This window comes from Echinops telfairi, unplaced genomic scaffold (assembly GCF_000313985.2).
Source record: "Echinops telfairi isolate 266 unplaced genomic scaffold, ASM31398v2 ScPeMD7_7400;HRSCAF=8409, whole genome shotgun sequence".
Classification (NCBI taxonomy): Eukaryota; Metazoa; Chordata; class Mammalia; order Afrosoricida; family Tenrecidae; genus Echinops; species Echinops telfairi.
In genome coordinates, this window is record NW_022111300.1 from 26,812,379 (window position 1) to 26,825,799 (window position 13,421).

The window sequence follows — 13,421 nt, forward strand, 5'->3', positions numbered from 1 at the left end:
CACAATGTAGCTATAAAAATAAATATATGCATTATAAATATCCTTGTAAATTGTTAATAGCTAGGAAAAAACATCAAAAGGAAAATGGTTACAATTAATGTATTCTCATCCATTTACTTTGGTGTCTTCTGTACTCTTATAAATATGTTTTATAAGTTGATATGGGAGTCCCTGATAATATGATTAGAAAAAACAAGTGAAACTAACTTTTGTCAGCATCACTATTGGTATTTATTTCCACTATTGACCCAAAGCGGAGACTCCCATATGATAGATTCCAAGGATGTTAATCAGGATTGGAGGAAGGTTTATTAACAACCTCTGATATGCAGATGATACACCCTTCCTTGCTGAAATTGAGAAGGACTTAAAGCACTTGTTACTGAAGATCAAAGATCACAGCCTAGAGTATGGATTAAAATCCATGTTAAAAAAAATCCACAATCCCCACAAATGAACCAATAGGTACCATCATAATAAGCAGAGAAAAGATTAAAGTTATTAAAGATTCCATCAGCTTGGATCCACAATTGATTCTCATGGAATCTTCTATCAAGGGATTAAATTATGAATTGCCTTACGTAAATCTGCTGAACAAGACCTCTTTACGTGTTGAAAAGCAAGGATATTACTTTGAAGACTTAAGATGCGCCTGAGCCAAGCCATGATAATCTCAATCCACTCATAGACATGTAAAAATAGGAAATTGAATAAGGAAAAATGAAGAAGAATTGATGGATTTCAGCTATGAGTGTTGGTGAAGAATATTGAAAGTACCATGGATTGCCAAATTTACAAATAAATCTATTTTGGAAGAGAAATCCAAACTGCATTGTCAGAATTTTCCTTAGAGGCAAGAATGGTGAGATTCTTGCCTCGTGTACTTTGAACATACTGTCAAGAGAGACCATCCTGAAGAAGGACATCATTCGAGAGAGGCAGCAAAAAGAGAATGACATGGGGTGGAGCCATGTCTCCTTCTGTTGTACATAAGTTCACTGAGTTAGGCTGGGATGACTAGAGAAACAAATCTGGTGACACACATATATGTATGCGTAAGAAAGAGCTTTATTTCAAGAAGTCCTGGGGTGCCCCCCCCCCCCCCCCAACACACACACCAAACCGGAATTGTGCTGAGTGGAGCAGAGCTTTCATAGTACGTGTTTTTACTGCTAGGCGAGAGTCCAGCAACTCACTCTGAGTTAGTGCACTCAGTGACGTCACCTGGGAAGGTTCTCTCTGGTGACAGTGAATTTTTTCATAAAAGCAGTTTTGACTGAACCTCATTTTTTGTGATGACGGAGGTAAGAGAACAGTGTGTGGCTGTAAAATTTTGACAAATGTCAACATTGTATATGGGACTATGTATATGTTTTTGTTTTCCTTTTTGTTATCTATCTATCTATATAAGATAGGCAGGATAAACATTCCCAAGGACACAGCAATGGGATCAACAGTTCTGGGGGGCATGGAGAAGAGGAAGTGGGAGCAGGGGAGTGGTGAGCTAATTACATCAGGGACAGAGGAATAGCAATGGACCAAAAATTGACAATGAGGAATGGGTGGCATTCCTGGTGGTGTTTGACCAATTGTAATGTATCCAAGAGGAATTTCGGAGAGATGAACGGTGGGAGAACATGATAGTGGGCAAGAGGAAAGAAGCAAGAAATATTTGAAAGAACTTGGAAGTAAAAATTACATATATATATAGGTATAACTATATGTACATAGGTATAACTATATATAGATATGTAAATATATAAATATATAAACTTGGACATATTTGTGTATAAGGAAGCAGATGAATTTGTGTCTCTACGTAAATCTTACATCAATGCAAGAATGATTTATTCTAATATTGTGGCAAGGTATGATACTCACCTCCCCTACACAATCGCTGAAGACAAAATGAGTGCATAAGCAAATGTAATGAAGAAAGCTGATGGCGCCTGACTAATAAAGATATAGCACCTGGGGTCTTAAAGTCTTGAAGTTAAACAGGTGGCCATCTATCAGGGAAACAACAATGCCTACATGGATGAAGCTCCCCAGCCTGTGTGATCATGAGGTACTGAAAGGAACAAGTATCAGAAGTTAAAAAACAAGCAATCAAATTGATGTGAAGGAGCGTGGACAAAGTGGAGACCTACAGCCCACCTGTAAGATAATTGGACAATCCCTCACAGCAGGGCCACACAGAGGGGATGATCTATCCAGGGTGCAGTACAACACTGATGAAACACATAACTATCCTCTAGTTCAGTGGTTCTCAACCTTCCTAATGCTGCAACCCTTTAATACAGTTCCTCATGTTGTGGTGATCCCCCCACCATAAAATTATTTTTGTTGCTACTTCATAACTGTAATTTTGCTACTGTTATGTATCTGGCAAACTCCCAAAGGGGTCGCGAACCACAGATTAAGAACTGCTGCTCTATTTCTTTAATATTTCCTACCCCAACTATTATGGCCTCAGTTTTGCCTCACTAATCTAGCTAGAGCTGCATATGTACACTTGTACAATCAAGATCTTTCAATGAACAAAATCCAAGATAGATAAACCTTTCAGAAACCGTGATGGGAGGAACAATTTCCTGAGGGTATGGAAAGAGATGGGGGTGGGGTGGGAAGAGGAACTGATAGCAATGATGAATGTATAACCCCACTGGAGGGGAACAAACAGTAGAATTGTAGGTAAATGGATACAGTGAATGGTGTAAGAGATGGCAATAATAATAGTAATATATAAAGGGTTCATGGAGGTTGTAGTGTGAGGGAGTGGGGGTAAAGGGGGACTGATATCAAAGAGTTTAAGAAGAAAGAAAATGTATTGAAAATGATTATTACAGCAACTGTACAATTGTGTTTAACAAATGGAACTATGGATTATAATATCTGTAAGAACTCCTAATAAAATGGTAAAAAAAAATGGCCTGATTTGTGGCAGACATGCGACTGGTTTTGCCACCATGTAAATGCACCTGCTCACATCGTCATCTCAGTGTGCCAGTTTTTGGCAAAAAGCAGCATGTATCTCTTGCCTCACACACCTTAATCACCTGACCTCGCCCCATTCAACTTCTTTTTTTTGTTTCTGTGAATGCAGAGGGACATGGAAGTATATCCATTTGATTAGGGAAGCAGTGAAAAAAAAAAGGGGGAAGTGCTATCAGCAGTTGAGTTTGAAAAATGTTTCCAAGAATGGAATTGCAGATTTGATCAATGTATTTAGTGTAATGGAGAGTACTTTGAAAGTAATACGGTTGTCTTTGTAAAAAAAAATAAATACATACCTTTGAAAAAATTCCATTTGGGGATGCGGAGTATCCCTTATTATATATCAAGAAAACATCTCAGCCCAGTTCCACTCAAGTCCATGAGGCTGGTAGTAGTGCATTAGAGCCTCTTCAGACTCCCACAGGACTCCCACAGTCACAAGCAATGATGCAGGATACAGGAATACTACAGATTGGTGGGTGCAGAGCCGTGTGGAGCCAATGAGGTGGAAGCATCACAGGGCTCTGGCAGCAATCAGGGTCAGCCAGCATCCTGAAGGTGAAGACAGGAGAGAAAAGCAGAGATTCCCAGGACCTTCCTTGTGAGGCTACTTCCACAAGGAGGCCCCATTATCTTGTGACCAGATTAACAGGTTGAATACTACCCCTACCCTTTCATATATTTTCAAGTTAACATGAAATTACGTAACTACCACAGTGACTATAAGTGAGAACCACCTTGATGGCACCTAACAACAAGAAGGATGTTAAAAGTGGTCCTTAAGTCTCTCCCCCACTGGCTTACTGGGGTTAAATCACTGTAATGCCATTATTCCTTAACGGGTTATATTGGAACTCTAATACTCTAAAAAAAAATCAAATCTCTGTCACGGCTCATGTGTTATCCTAGGAGGGTTAATATATGAGCTAGTTAACATATTAGCAGGGGTTATTGTCTCTGATTAAACCATTAGCATCTATTGTCCTGTAGCAAAGAAAAGACCCCTGAGGGAAGAAGGAACATGGTGGGCAAATTTTTATAACAGAGAGGTGAATTTAAAAGAATGAGAATGATTAAGGGGCTAGTTAATTGTTTGTTATGGTGATGCCCAGGTACTAAAACAATAAAATTATGGAACTAGAATAAGTTTGAAGTAACAACACCCAATTTAATCTTTTCCATCAGTCAGGTTTACACATTTGCCAGATTCCATACGTTGTTCAGTACAGGGTTTGGATAAAATATGAGTCTTATGGCCCTTTAGAATTCTTTGTGAAACAGAAAGCTGGGGTAATTAATTCTCCTCTTCCTCACAGAAAATCCACTGTCTTCGAGTGAATTCTAACAATAGCAAAGCTATCTGATACAGTAGTTGTTTGCATTTCTAAGGCTGTATACCTTTACTGGATCAGAATACCTCAACTTTCTCCTATGGATCTACAGGTGGTGTCAAACTGCTGACCTTGATATTAAAAACTCCCACCATAACTCACTATACCACCAGGGCTTCCTCTTCAGCACAGAGGTTGCTTCTTTTTGCATCAACAAACAAAAGGCCTTATGGGGAATTTGTTTTGGTTGTCATTTAATTTCATGCATGTATCTCCACATATGCATACATATATTCTAGAATAATTTATGAATTTAAATAAATAAATGAATGAATTCTTTAGATTTCCTAATATTTTGGGCCCTGGGGTGGGGGTGGGGGTGAATACATCTCATAGACCTAACGCTGTAAGATGATAATTTTGAAATGCAAGTCACAAGCTTCAATTAGGTACAATCAGAAATCATGCGGTGACTTCATTAAGTATCATTAAGAATGATCAAAATATTGCTCTTAGGAAAAATACATCAAAAGCATTGCATTTACACATTGATTAAACAGGATCTGCAATTTCTAAAATCTGGTATGAGAAAAAAGAATGGAGTAAATTAAGTGCTCATATCCCACTTAGCAACAAGGGAGTGCTTAGCAACTGGCAAAGGAAGAAATAAAGGGAGATGGTGGAAAACAAAATATGATCAGCCTCTGGAAGGGGGGACAAATCAAGAAATGACAATGTAACTAATTGGAGAATAGAGAGGTTTCTGTCCCAGGCGCAGTAGGCAAGTTGACAACAGTCTGCTTTGTGTGATGTTTTTACTTTTGTTTTTAACATTAGGAAATTAGGTTAATAATTGGGAATCAAGGGCCCACAGACAGCACTCATCAAAAGCATGAAAGTAGACAGAGTCATCTTTGGTGGTTTCCATGTGCCCCTTGGCAGATCTCTTTCTATGTCTCTCGGTGGTGTAAACTGTTTTCTCTCAGTTCCTAATCCACAAGTTGACAATTCACATCCATGGTGACACGAAGGAAGAAAGGCCTGTGGGTGTGTGTGTGTCAACTTCCATAAGATGAAGACCGTTGACATCTCAAGAGAATACGGTTCTACTGCAATGCTCACAACGTTTCAATGAGTTGGACTTGCCTCAAGGCAATGGATTTGTTTGGCTTGATCTGGCTTTCTGGTGCACTCAGATGTGTAGCCTCTTAATCATTTTTTTCCAAGAACTTTAGTCTTAGAGTTTCTTCAGGAAGAGTTGATATTGATCATCATGAGAAGCTTGAACTGTCAGGCTAAAATCTAGCCCTTTGATAATTTGGCCAGTCCTCTCTCCATGGTCTTGTCAGTGTTGAGATGAGCCCCATCGGCACTGACAGACACCTGGTCTTCAATCTGTACCTTTAACATGGCATTTCCAGACCGCAGCCTCCAGACCTCCTGCTCCCCGGCGACAGTCGACACCCTTCAAAAACATATACACAAACACTCCATGTAGGATTATCCCTGTATGTATTGTCTCACCACGCATGTCCCGGTGGTTTATTAATTCTGTCCCTGGAAATATGCCTCAGTTTCATGCTGCTTCTTCACAATCAATCTTAGATTTAAAAAAAAATCATCCCTCACCATGAGCAAGGTGCACATTTTTGGTATCTCATGAAGGCTCTACGTAATCTCACCAAAGTTTTCTCTTTAACCTTGGTTCTGCCACTTCCTATTTGCCAAGAGCCCATGTTTAAGACATATTAAATGTGCTCTCATTCTCAGAATGTGTTATGTTCGCTGCCTCCTCTTGTCCAAAATTCATAGTGAATTTTCAATTTAGAATGCCCTTTTGTTACATTAAACCAGAAAACCTTCTACAGAGTTTTAAACCAGAATTAGTTCTAGGAAAAGCTTTTAAAACAGAATTAGTTCTAGGAAAAGCTCAACTTATTTTGGTGGAGTGGGGGGAGGTGGGGAGGGAGAAGAGTTGCTGTGTGTACCTAGCTGTATGCATTTACATTCGGTTCTTCACTGGAATGAAGTCTTTCTAAAGCAATGTCGGCTTATTCATATTCATATCATTCCTAGTATTGTGCTTATATTAATAGCACATATACCAATTTTTATTGAATAAATCCTAAAGAAACAAACACTTATAACCTCATAACTTACAGTAAATATCATTGGAAATGATAGACATTTTATATGTATAAACTTGATTAAATTAAATATATGGGCAAGAATCCCATTTCCCACAAATCAGAATTTATAGAATAAGAAATGAAGAATGTTTTCCTCTGTGAAGGGCCAGGTAATAAATATTATAGGCTATACTTTCTATAAGGCACTCAATAAATTCTGAAAGAGGCATGAAAGCAGTCATAGACACTCCATGTTTTGTCATGCCGTGCCAATGACATTTTATTTGTGGAAGTTTGAGGTTTAGCAATCACAAAATAGTCTACTTTCAATTATTTTTCAACTATTTACAAACAAGCAAATTCAGCTCAAGAATGGTACAAAAACAGGCTGTTGGCTGGATTTGGTCCATTCCTGTCCCAGATCCTTAGTGGGTCAATTATTTCTGTGAGCCACCTTCTGACTTTGGAGAGTACATTGATTGTAATGCCACAATATACTTTTAGCAGCAGTTGTAGACACATGTTGGTAAGGGCTATCGAGTTGGTTCTGACTCATAGTACAAGAGTGAAACACTGCCTGGTTCCGCGCCATCCCCACAATGGTTTCTATGTCTGAGCCCCGGTGTCACCTACCTTGTAGAGGCCTTCTGCTTTTTATGCCGTCCTCTCCTTGACCAAGCATGATGGCCTTGTCCAAGGACCAGTTACTCAGGACGACATGTCCAAACTTTTTTTAAGACAAAGTCTCACCATCCTTGCCTCAGGGAGCGTTCTGACGATACTTCTCCTCTTTGAGCAGTCCCTGGCACTTTCAGTAGTCTTCACGGGCACCATGATTCAACGGCACCGATTCCTCTTTGGTCTTCCTTCAGCAATGTCCACCTGCCACACGCACATTAGGTGACTGAAAATACCTACCAAGAAAGCACTGCTATTGAGTTGAATCCAATGCATAGTCACCCTAAGTAGGTGATGCAAATCATTCCATACTTACCAAGATATACTAGTATAAATATAATGATGCTCAAAATAGTCTTTGTCCAGAGAAAGGGAAAATAGAATAAGCAGACTAAAGAAAGGAGGATTGTACATAGATCTATGATAAGCAAAAACAAAGAAAAAGGGAGATTATATAATAATGTTTTCAAATTAGAGTCTATTTCCCAAATATTATGTACTATGAGCTAGAAAGCTGGGGAAAAATTACTTTCAGTTTGACATGAAGAGTTTAATCTGTCAAAAAGAGCAAGGAAGCGCCAGCTGCTTTTTCAAGCCTTTTTTAAAGGCTGCATCATCGCTGATCTGGAAGTCGGAGAGAAGATCGGGCGCTTCTTTATCAAGTGCCATCCATGTTCAGGTTCTGGGTTTCCAGGGCCTTTTAATCTGACTGGAAATCAAACTCTGGCACGGAATCAGGACCTTCGTGCCCCTTCTGATGGCATTTAGAGTCCTCAGCTGCTATTTCAAAAGACTTCTGAACTTATAAATATTAAGCTGGGTTGTGGGCCCTTAACCTTGAGGGAGAGCTGGTTCCATTTAATATCGCCAAGGGAAGAGAAAAGGTGAATGGATACGCAAAGGGGTGGGGGTGGGGGAATAACAAAACCAAACCAAAAATGTCAAATCTGATTGATTAAAAACTAGGTACGCAAATCAGCAAGGGCTAGCCCAACGTCACTGGAGACTGAGGTCAGACGGGGCTATTTTAAAATTATTTGGTATTTTCAGAAATTGATTACTTAGGGAGAGCAATAAGAAGTAGCTCTGCACATTCATTTAATGGGCCAGTGCCTCTTGTACAGGGCTGGAATCGTCACATTCAATCTCATCTACTCCTTGTTAAGTTGTGCTTTCTTCTGGAGCGTGTTTATTTATTATAGATGCTATACGCATAAACCACAAACTAGAATAATAAATAAATCCTTAAATGGGATTCTGCAAGCACCACCGACCTGCCCCTCTTTTCAACTGCAGCCCCCAACAGGACAAATACCATTTTTAACAGAACTGTGGATTTCTATAGTCTTGAAGAACAAATCCTTTTCCATCTTAAATTGCATTTTAGTAGTTTACAGTACCTTACGTAAAGGGCACAGATGGTCACTAGTATGTCCTCCTGTACCCCACACATGCTCCTGAGTTATCTGATCCTTGGAGTCTGAGACGTTCATGGCTTCTCTGGTTAAGGGTAATGTTGATGCTGCATTATCCTTCAGCAAAACACGTTACTCTTTCCATACTTTGCTCTCTGTGTATTACAATCTCCATCATCCTGTTAGAATTCATGATAGATTGACAAATCTTTTCTGTTTCCCTTAGAAGTTAAGATGAACCCATCTACATCTGAGCAGCAGGACTCACCTGACAATACCTGTGACCAGAGAGGAAATCCTGCCTTTAAGAAAAAAGAACAATCTTAGAACTAGACAGCTTCTCTCATGGGCCAGATTGCTCCATAAAACCCCTTCCTCCATGCCTTGACTATCAAATGCTCATGATCCTGCTGCACAAGGAAGCAAGTGTTGATGGATATGGTCCAGCCTATCATCCTAGGTAGCTAGAGCAGGGGCCAGTGGGTGTCTACTGGGCATGCTCCAAATTCAGACCCTTGAGCCCAGGAGGCATTACATCTGGGTAGTCCCCAACTAGGCCAGGTGAGCTTAATTCAGCCCATGGGGTTCACCAGTACCATGGACTATACCTTCCAGCTGAAGGCCCTCAAGGCCAGAACCTGGAGACCACTACCCTCTTTCCAGCTACTCCTTGGCCTTCCTTCTCAGCCTTGCGTGGTCTCTCTCTCTCTGGCCTCAGGACAACATGTGTGGGTATGCAGTCTGGGGAGGTTGCCCTTGTTCTGTGACTGTCAAACCTGAAACTTCTGCTGTCCTTCTGAAAAACCCACTTGGATCACCAACCAGGCTTCGGCAAAAATTCTTTCTCATGAGAAGCGAAAAACCGAGGTATTTGTCACCCAAGGAATCTAACAGTACCAGTATTCAATAAACATTCTTGCTCACTCTTCTGCTTTGGTCTCCTGAATTGGTTCACTTGCATAAGTCTGCCCAAATCACCCTCCTTGGGTGAACTTTATTGCTTTTTTGAACTACCATGTAGCTCCGACCCATTGATTTGTGTTCAATGACATGAAGCACTGCCCTGCCCTGTAGCATTCCTTGTGACCCTAAGGATTATTAGGGCTTTCATTGGTGCTGATTTTGGGGAGGATAAGCACCAGTCCTTTCTTCCTGGTCTCTCTTAATTTAGAAGGTCCACTGAACCCTGTTCAGTATCATACATATCTACTATAGCAGCTGATGGAGGGTTGTTTGAGATTTGAATAGAGCAGGTTAGAACCCATAACACCATCTCAGGACTACACTCTCCAGAACCCCTTGCTACCTTGGTAAAAGTTCCTGAGAGTGACTCTTGTGTGAGCAGGCATCTTTATAAAAAGGTGGTTGTGCTTGTGCATAAGTGGGGTGGTGGGTTGTGGATGGTGGGCATGACAGGGAAAGGGAGAGCAAGAAATAGAGAGAGGGGTGATTCTGAATGGTCATGCTCTGTACTGCCTCAAAACCAAAAAACAAACTCACTGCTATTGAGTCAATTCTAACTCATAGCAACCCTGCAGGATGGGGTAGAACTTCCTCTATGTATTTCAGAGACAAACTTTATGGGAGCAGAGTGCTTCTAAAAAAAAAGCTCTCTTGTGTTGCCCCATAAAATATCTCTTTTGTGTTGCCCCATAAAATAACTTAATTCTGGCAACAGTACCATCAAGGGGAATCTATCACACAATAACCCTGTCTACCAGAGTATAACTTCCCCAAGGGCCGTAATCTTCATAGACGTTGATAGCCTGGTCTTTCTTCCATGTAGCCATGAGGTGGATTCAAACCACCAAATCACATTCCATTGGCAGTTGAGCTAAACCATTGGATTCATTCCCTTGCTCCACCAGGGCTCCTTCAACATAAGACTACCCTTGGAAAATACAATCTTGAGAATGTAGTGAACTGCAGTCATAAATATACAACTTGACATAATTTTATTTTGTAGCTTGCTTTCAGCTACTTATGGGTTCCAAATGGAGAAGCTGCTCTGATGCAGAAAGAAGAGAGGTCTGCTGGAGTATGAGATGAAGATCCAGAGGTGCTCTCTGGGTATCCCAGAGACACGGGCATCTAGAAAATAAAGTGAGAGGTTTATTTCACGGCACCCACACACGTTCACACAGACTCTTGGCCAAAGGCTGACCTTCATCTTTGATTTCCACCTGCCAAAAGAAAAGTCTTCTACCCAGACATCATTTACAAACACTGGTTCAGACAAGGGAAGAGTTCCCACTAGAAACTCCTTCACACAATTCCTTTTTTAAGAAAACACCATCCATAGTTATCTCTCTAATTGTATGAAAAGCTCAAAGCCCATCTCAAACGAGAATTCGATTAACATCGTCATTTACTTTTGACTGAAAATTGCCTTGTGATCATTAAATATTGTTTAGACTCTCAATTCTATCTTTCATGTTGTCATTTCCAACGAGAACATTTTCTTTCCCACACACAGGTTCCCACACCAAACTCACTGCCGTGAAGTCGGTGCCAACTTCGAGTGGCCTCACAGGACAGGCGCAAACTTCCCTGTGGGTTTCTGAGACAATAACTCTTTACAGGATTAGGAAGCCCCTTCTTCCTCTCCAGCAGAGTAGTTGACGGTTTCAAACTTTGAACCTTGCTGTTAGAAACCCAATGTGTAACCACTGTACCACCAGGGCACACACATAGGTTATAACCCCCTGACAGCAAGGCATGCCCTATATTTCTTGTATGCTCAACATATGACTTTATTCAAAATGCAGTACTAAGTGTAAGATCAAGCAATAACTAACCTCAATCTTTTAGGAACTGCTCAAGAGCAGAAGTGGGGAAGACATACATTCTGCAGTCATATCACATTACAAACACGGAGACACACAAGCAGGGCATGACACCATGGCTTAATGCTGTTGGTATAGTTCTCCAAAAGTTAAGCTTTGATGTCTCTTCCAGAAAAGATAAGACAATTCCTTTAGGATATCTACTTTATAAGAATCAGTGTATGAAATGCATCAAAGCATACAGTATCCAATGGTGAAAAAGGCAGGCTCTCCAGGTGGTGTGTTTCAGATATCCCACAATATATGTATTATTGTCTAATTAGGTGAACCAAAAGCCGAGAGTCCTCTAGTGTTTACCCCGCTACCACTGTCGTCCAAAGTGTGCCAGATCCCACAGATTTCCTCCCCCAGACATCATTCCTCCATGGCAAAGGTGATAACATGAACTAACCCTAGGACCAAACAGAGTGACGCAGGCCCCCACAGGATTCCGATTCAGATAAAAATGGGGTTCACTATTAGCATGCGAGAGATTAGCTTTTTCAATAAACCAGATGAAAGGTAAGTGGGTGTAATATGAAAGTCAAATATACTTAAGAACCCTCCCCCTTTTGTATGCATCCCTATTTGAATTAAGACTTTGCCAGGTAATTAACAAGCATGCCAGTGCTTCAAAGAGAAGCAGAGCCTTGTTCTCTGCTGCTCCGCAGGCACCCAGCGCTCTTCCCCTTCTGGCCAGATGGAGGCTTTCTTCTCCCGAAGTCGGTCAGGTGCTGTGTCCGTCCAAAAAAGGGAAGCCAACACAGCGTTCGGAGCCCACGCCTGTTTAAAAAGCAATGCTGCTCCCTTAGCTCCAAAGCCCGAAACATCAAATGCCTTCCTATGCCAGGCAGCTTGGCTATTCCCCAGGCGTATTCAATCTAGTTGGGTAAAGCAAAAATTGCATAATTTGTCATTATTTTCAAGGAATGAGATGTGCCTTCCACAATCCCTTTTGAGTTAAATACAACGATGCTAAGCTTCAAGCGAATGCCAATGCCTTCTTGTTCAGAAAGAAAAGAAATAAAGAACGGGAGAAGAAACACCCAATTGATTGCCTGGAATTTGCTTCAGTATTTGTTATTGATGTATTCTTTGTATGCATTTTAGGAATAGGTAGCAGAAAAAAAAAATATATATATATATTTCCCCCTAGTCCCCCTAGTCCTCAGCACAGAGAAGCCAAACCCTTTGGGAAAGGCTGGGGCTGGGAGTTAGGACTTCTGAGTCGACTTGCGGAATTAACAACAAATAAATCAGTTCAATTTAGGCAAGTCATAAATCATATAATCATTCCATTTCCTCATCTTTAAAACAGGGATGAAAATTGCCTCCCCTAAATATATCCCCATTTAATTGTGAAATGAAAATGAAAAACATGGATAAGAAAATTTAAATATTCTCTATAAATGTAAAGTAGTTTGCATGAGCAATAGGGAGTGGGGATGAATTCTTACCCAGGAGTCAGATCACTCTTTGGAAGGTGAAAAGCTACAAATCCAGGTGGAAAGGCGAGTGAGGAGGAGCTAAGGAAACCACTCAGAAGACCCGTCAGAAAGCAAGGGCATCCTAAATCTCCTCTATTAAGAGCAGAGAAAAAAAACACCTCCAAAAACCCCACCATATTTTTTGGTGTACAGTGCCTTTCTGCTGCCACTTGGTTACAACAATAGTGGAGAAAAGTAGGCCCATAAAGCAAGATTGATTGCCGGGAAGATGATCAATGGCTGCGGTGAAAGGGGAAGAAACTGATAAATGTTTTTTTTTTCCTCTCCCTCTCTTCACAACCTTTTGCGAAAGCTGTGAAAAATGTGTCATGCATAAAAAGTATGCAATTTTCATGTAATTAGGGGAACACAAGATGAAAATGAGTTCCATCAGAGCAATCAAGGATGGTAATGTGGCGTGTATTTGTCAGTGCCGATTTGTCATGAACGCAAAACCCAACCAGTTCGATATTTCATTGCATTTCGACTCTGAAACGTATCAATGCCATTTTGCCATGGCCAAATCTATAAATTTCAATAATCCTTTCTTTTGGGGGGA